The 7,187-nt window shown below is 32.7% G+C and overlaps 1 protein-coding gene across 5 annotated transcripts in view; it reads right to left on the reverse strand.

Annotated features, from left to right (window-relative positions):
- p120ctn (adherens junction protein p120) overlaps positions 1–7,120 on the reverse strand; it is a 43,861-nt gene extending 36,741 nt beyond the window's left edge. For 3 of the 5 annotated variants that reach the window (XM_076130833.1, XM_076130834.1, XM_076130830.1), the window contains exon 1: positions 6,965–7,120. The gene's annotated coding sequence lies outside the window, so the exon portion shown is untranslated. Of the gene's footprint in view, positions 1–6,394; positions 6,674–6,697; positions 6,901–6,964 lie in introns of those variants that run through there. The other 2 variants (XM_076130831.1, XM_076130832.1) reach the window with 2 other exon arrangements.
- Between the last annotated feature and the right edge of the window lie 67 nt (positions 7,121–7,187).

A 7,187-nucleotide genomic window follows, 5' to 3' on the forward strand; every position in this document is an offset into this window, starting at 1 on the left:
GCATATTATATAAAAGCTGGTATTTTCTTTTTTTTTCAATCTGTGTGGTGTGGAGCAATGTAATTATGTGATTTAATATGTTTTTGCTCTTTCACTGTCTTAATTTGTGAAGGAGAGGAAGCAAAAAGGCACGTCAAGAATAATGAAAATTACGGAGTACAAAAACCTTCAGATTCAAGTCGATGGTCTGGAACGAAGATATCGAGAAGCTTGCGTCTAGTCTAGATAGATCATGAGATTATGTTAATTCCTACTTTAGCTATTGACTACGTTATCGGACTAGAATAAAAATGCAGGACAAAAAACCGTTTAGTATGAGTTTAACGCATAAAGGAAAAGTGTGCTATTTTCTTTACTGTCGAATACGAAATGTATACACATTGGTAGGTAAAGACATACACAGATCAACATCGGTGATGTCTTAAAAAAAGGTCAGGTGCTTGTAACCGGCCGTCCTGTATAACAAGATGTATGGATGTGAATGAGGTTAGGGAAGTTTGTAAGGACCGTACCAAGTGGCGTTTTTTGGGCTGCCTACCCCTATGGGAAAAAGGCGTGATATTGTGTATGTATGTATGCATAGGTACGTAAACTAATTACAATTTGATTGTATAATAGTACACACACACACGTTGTATAATTAAATAGTCATTAGTCTAGATTTAGGATCAGCGCGTTGATGATTCTAAATCAATATTAATGACCTATGATTACATTCGGTAATTGGTTAGGAAATACTGACAGACAGACGTCTAAATACTAACATAGTTATTAGATTTGAATCAGTTCAAATATTATAGGTATCTAATCTTAACATTGAAAACGAGATAGAACTTAACCGATTTTGAAAAGAATAATACATAATAATATATCTCTACTATTCATTAGATAATTATTATATTCTTACCTTAATGTCACAGCTAAGAACTAAAAACCAAGAAGAAAATGAGTACTAAATTGACGAGAGATTTAACATTCCGACTCCTAATTTCCTATAATCTTAATACATACATACATAAATCACGCCCTCTTCCCATAGGCGTAGGGGGAAACCTGAAAACGCCACTTGGTACAATCCTTACAAACTTCCTTTGCTTCATTCACATTCATACATCTTGTCGTATAGTAAGTACCTAGTTATAAAGATAGCAATATAATATTAATATTTCCTAGTATAATATAGAAAGAAAAGGCCAGTGCACTCCTTATCTTACAAGTCATAAAAGTTGAGTAAGGAAAACCTCTGCTATTATCAGTTCAAGCAAGTTGCTCATAACATTACCGAACAAGGCATCCCTGATCGAACAACGGAGAAAATACTTCATTTATTTGAGATTCCGCTACGTTGGACATAGGGGGAAGTAATAAAAACAAGACCAAGTTACTATGATTATGATATGAAACATTTTCACGCCTCTAGGCTGCTGTTTGGTTAAGAATTAGGTGCAAATAAGGCGCTTAGTTATTCAAACTGTAATTGCGTACAATTTCTTATTGGCCGTATATTAGATCAATGTATATTATGCATGACTAATAACTTATACTATACCTATGGGATCGAATGCATTATTTTAATTCATAAACAACTGAATCATCGTAATTGTAAGCAAAAAATACAAAATCTTTGTAACGAGTCTCAAATTCTTACGTGTTGTAAACATTAACCCAATATCCTAAAATTAATCGAGTAACCGAATCAACAGTCAGTAGTGCTTTTAAAATACATTAAAATTATCCAATTAGCCCGGGGCATCGGCTCATGCGTTTCATCCCTGTTCGTAACATCCCTCTCGGAACGGAATTTTCGCGCTAATCCAGGGCTAAATGTACAATCCGTTCAAGCGCTACGAGATAATTGAGTAATTCAATAATAGGAAGCAAAACTATGGCTCTTACGTGATGAAAACGGCAAATGTATACGAAGAAAAGCCAGGGAAGAAAAATAGGTCAAACTGGAGAGTCACACACAAGTATTCAAGAAGATTTATGGAATTTACGAGGGGTAAAAATACGTAAGAATTACTTCAATATCTTAAAACAAAAACCTTAGCTTTAAAAAAGAAACGACGCATAAGTAAAAACGCGCTGGATTTCCCCCATCGCCCGCCTTTTGTCCTACTCGTGCAAAGATAATTAAAAGGAAATATTATTTTAATTTTCTCGCATTAGGAACCGCTAAGGTCATTTTACGGATGTAATTCAAATTTTTCATTACTAACCACTTTAATTCTACAGTAACTTTTTAATTAGCCACACTTTCATGAGACTATTATGCAAAAAGTGCGCGCGAACAAATGAATTAAGTGCAATTACTAAGAATTAAAAGAAATGTGTGTACAGAGTGTAAGTGTAATAAAAGAAAGCTGGAGTTGTCCATTGTTAATCTGGTGAAGACTCGGGTGCCGTTTGGTGCAGTGGCGTTTACTTTTAACGGGGTTAATTGCCCTGGCAATTAGCTGGAGATGTACGGACGCTACTCAAAATATTTATGATAGGACATCCGATGCAGCACGGCTGGAAAAGTCGCTGAACCTTTGCCGATTCGTTAAAAAAAAATACCTTGCTTGTATTGAAACAATTGAAAAATATTATTTTATTGAAAGATATTGTAATTAGCCTATTATTTCAATTTAACAGGCCATTGAGCCAACTTTCGTTTTCACGTTAAAGTTATAGACGTAATTTAGATACAATTTCAAAGTCATTACTTTAAATTAGGTACGTTAGATACGTTTAGAAAAATGTTTTGTTCGATAAAAAATATTCTTGTTTGCTCAAGTATGTACCTATAATTATGGTTAGGTTTCGTATTTTTGCAAATTAAATTTATATAGAATAATGCTTTAAAATAAAATAGCTGTATAACATAAACAAATAACTACGTATTACGAAATGCGAGAGTGCAGCTAATACGAGTAAAAGCACGCGGCTCCACTTAAACGAATCAATAAAAATCTCATTTGTCATAAACGGCTCAGTAGTTTAGACATCGTGAGAAAAATCATATTTATTTTATTTATACCATAAAACTAGCAGCGTTTTCCTTATTTTTTAATAAATGGAGGACCGGGGAGAATTCGTTCAGTGATTTCTTTGGCAAGTTTTCCTACACAAATGTATGGAGTCACATGGGGTGATAATAACACGACCCATGACTGTTGGCAGTTTTTCTACACCTGCTACATACTTCATACATCTAGTCACGCAAGTTGCGCTTTGAGAGATACTAAGATAATCAAATTGACTGTGCAACTGACATTATTTCTAAATGATAAGCATATTGATTGTAATTAATCAAGTAAGAAAGAAAGAAGATGTGTAACAAATTATTTTGATAAAGCTTACTAACATCGTGAGGTTTCCTTGCATGCCTAAAATTTGTTTAATACATTTATCGAGGGCATGCAAAGTCCCCAACCCACACTTGGCCAGCATGGTGGACTGAAGGCCTAACCCCTCCCCCTCGTTTGGGAAGAGACCCTTGCCCTGCAGTAGGACAGGAATGGGTTAAAAAAAATCTTACTTACATTCATGAACTTCAGTCGATCGCGATATCGCAACTGATCTAAAAGTGACATTAATTTTTATCTTTTATATAACTTTTTAAGTTGCAGAAGAAACATGGTGTCATTATATGAACAAATTATTGAATACTAAACCGTGATTATTGAATAGAAACCATGAGAGTACAATGTTATGATTATGAGCAAACATTTGTTATGAGAACCAGTTCCATAGGAAGGGAGAAGTTGGTCACGGGGTTTCCCTTTATGCATAACTGGTTTTAAATCAAAACATACCATTTTCTTTAGATTAGCACAAGTAAATATGAACCAGACAAGCTGATCTATTTACAATTTTACACTACTAAATTGAGAACCTAATATGTATATAGGTATGTACCTTAGAAAAGGATTATAACTGTTTAGTAGTGAAAATAATACTTTAAAATAAAAGGTCATTGATAAGTAGATAAAGAAAAATAATGCAAGATTCATCAGTTTTATGCCAAATCATAACTCACAAGCCAAAACTATGACCCAGAAAAGTACATTAATACATACAAAACAGTATAATTAACACATTTTTCCCCTACTATACATTTATACATGAATGCAAGCCTGATTGTACTGTAATACTTTCTACAGCATGGCCAGAATGACTAAACAAAAATGTTAAAATTGTTAAGTATTGAGTGAAAGTGACCATGTGAGTAAGATAAATATGTTTACTTTTTACTTCCTCAATATATACAAATAAAAAATTATGTAATTCTGATATGTTAATTGCCTTTACTGTATGGATAGATCATTGATAAAAATAAAGATTTTTTTACTAAAGTCAGTAGAGTTATAAATATCTTATTTGCACAGTTATTAATGTGAAAGAATAAAACCCTTGCTTTCTCTTTTGTGTTAAAAGTAGTGCCCTCCAGACATATGGCAATTAAAATGAGTGAACTCAACAATTTTGCACCCTTGTTAAGAGGGATAAAAAAAATTGGGTGACAGATGTTAGAGCCACTGCTTGAGTTGCATATGAGGGGTTTGTTTGTTTGTCTATACTACCTAATATTATGAATGTGCTATTTTGGATGTTAGGATAGATGTTTGTTAGTCAATCATGCCAAAATTACTGAATCGATTTTGATTACTCAGATAGTTTATATCCTGGATTGAAACCTATTTTTACCCTGATATATCTTTTCACATGGACAAATGTCTAGAAAATGTAATACTAAATAAATTCTATGAATAAAATATTCATTAAAATGTTTTTCTTAACACTGTCGTAATAAACATAACATGAGTAAGATTTATGACACATTGATGTGGTGAAATTGTATTGTGAGTGAGAAATTGTTACATGAACATGTTAAAAGAAACATTACAATTGTGTTATTAATCTTCCTGGTTTGTAAAGTGTAGTTAGAGTAATAGGAAGAGAATCTTAATGAGCTGAGTAAAAATATTTCATAGTTCCTATAACGTCATATGAGATATTGATGTTTCTATCTAGGTATTTATAGCAGCTGATTTTACATACAAAATACATAAAATCATACTTCATAGCAGTAGGCAGAGATCTGAGAGTGTACATAATCTAATATGTTGGTACAATGAACAAACATACATATTTAAAATCACACCTTCATTCCATTGGAGAATGTAGAGACCAGAGAACTCCACTTGATACGATTCTTACATCTGGGGTACATTTTACATAAAGAATGTATATTATTATGACTGTCCTAAATGTTTAACTAGACACCATTGTCCCATTCATGTTACTAGATAAGCAAACATTATTTACTTACTAATAATGAAGTACACATTTTTATCAACAAATGATTTGTTTACACAACACAAATCGTGGCCTTGATTGTCAACTCTACAATAAGACGTAACAATGACAAGTTAAATACACCCAAACACCTGTTACATAGAGTTTTTGAATGGAACGCTAACTTGCATGAACAAAATTGTACGACGAGCTAACAATGGAGCAAATAGGGCCTGTCTAGGACATCCTACAGTTTTATTGTTCAAATTGATGAGTCACATGGATCTAATGTGCATAATAGATACGCTAGAACATGTATGTATAGTTAAATAAAAATGTGTATATCGTGTTTCATTGACGGTTTTCGTTAAATCTGTAAAGTAGACTTTGTTTATATTTCTGTAACAGGTTGGTCTCAACACTAAAAGATTTTTTAAAATTAATAGTTAATGAATAGTGATAAGGTCTCTGCTAAGTATGAGTTGAGATAATTCAAGGGACAGAATTAGATGGAGTAAATCTTAGTGGTCCAACAGCTAAGTAGAGAAAATCTTTTATTTGAGAAATAATTAATAATTACTACAGTCTGTTAAAATAGACTAGGTATATCAGAATTGTTATGGTATTTGAAGGATACTATGACGATAGAATGTAGAAAGTTCAGAGTACCAGGTAGTAATAATTGCAAAAAGAGCAAACTAAATTATTTTGATTGGCACAATAAATTAACAAAAAAATATGTAATGCAATGAGAATAAGTACTACCTAGCTAGTTAAAATAATTCTAAATTTCATGAAAAGTTAAAATTTGAATAGTCAGAATCCTATGTTATATGAGGTATGGATATTAATTATAGATGAAATTATTTACTGATATAACATAGATGCCTACACTAAACAATTTTTTAGGCTGCTTAGTTATGTATTGCTTTTAATTGGATTTATTCATCGATATACCTTGTTAAATAGTCTTGTAGTATGATAAATATGCACAAAATAACTCTAAAACTATGCTTTACTTGTCACACATAAATGTGAATTACAGAAAACCAAGAAAGTATGTTACAAATCTGCTCATATCTAACTATTGATCAACTCAAACATAACTTACTGAATACATAAGAATTCTGGAAATTAAATAACACACAGCAATTTCTTCAAAAACTTGACACACTTTTTCAACCAATTTACACGATCTTTATGTGAAAATAAGTGAAAACATGAGATTTTTTTGCTGTAGATGATATCAATGAATAAAACTAATTAGAATCTCTACATATCCCTACAATAAAAATATAAATCTGTGTCACACTGTTATCAAAGCTCACGGATCACGATATTCGCGGTCAATTCTCACGTAAAACACATTATCGTCGGCATCGACACGTAAATAGCGAAATGTATGAAGACTCACCGAAAATGGCTACAAACTTTATAAATGCACCAACGCGACAAACACCTCTCATAAATGGAACGTGAGATAGTTTTTTACACCATCAGTTTCCCGTACGATTGCACTTTCCAACAGCTTTTACTATTACGGCCCCCTACTAAAGCAAGTAGTACAAACAGGCATGAAAAATACTTGACGACTGACGTACTATTCTACGCCTAGGGAGCGGTCAGAATGTAATCTATTCCCTTATATTACGAGCCGAAAATGTATTAAATACACACTTACACACAATAAAACCACCAAATAATGTCACTTATTTCAATCCACATACGAAGATCTTATCACAAATCACTATGAAATTATAATTTGGGCGACAACGAAGCGAAATCGTCCCTCCGGTCCCTCCTCCCTTCACCGTAAATGAATCATAGACAACCGTGTTTTTTGTTCGTTTGACTTTGTTCGAGCACTGATAGCTGTATTCAGCCTAACTGACTACTCATGGTTT

Source organism: Anticarsia gemmatalis, chromosome 25, assembly GCF_050436995.1.
Source record: "Anticarsia gemmatalis isolate Benzon Research Colony breed Stoneville strain chromosome 25, ilAntGemm2 primary, whole genome shotgun sequence".
Classification (NCBI taxonomy): Eukaryota; Metazoa; Arthropoda; class Insecta; order Lepidoptera; family Erebidae; genus Anticarsia; species Anticarsia gemmatalis.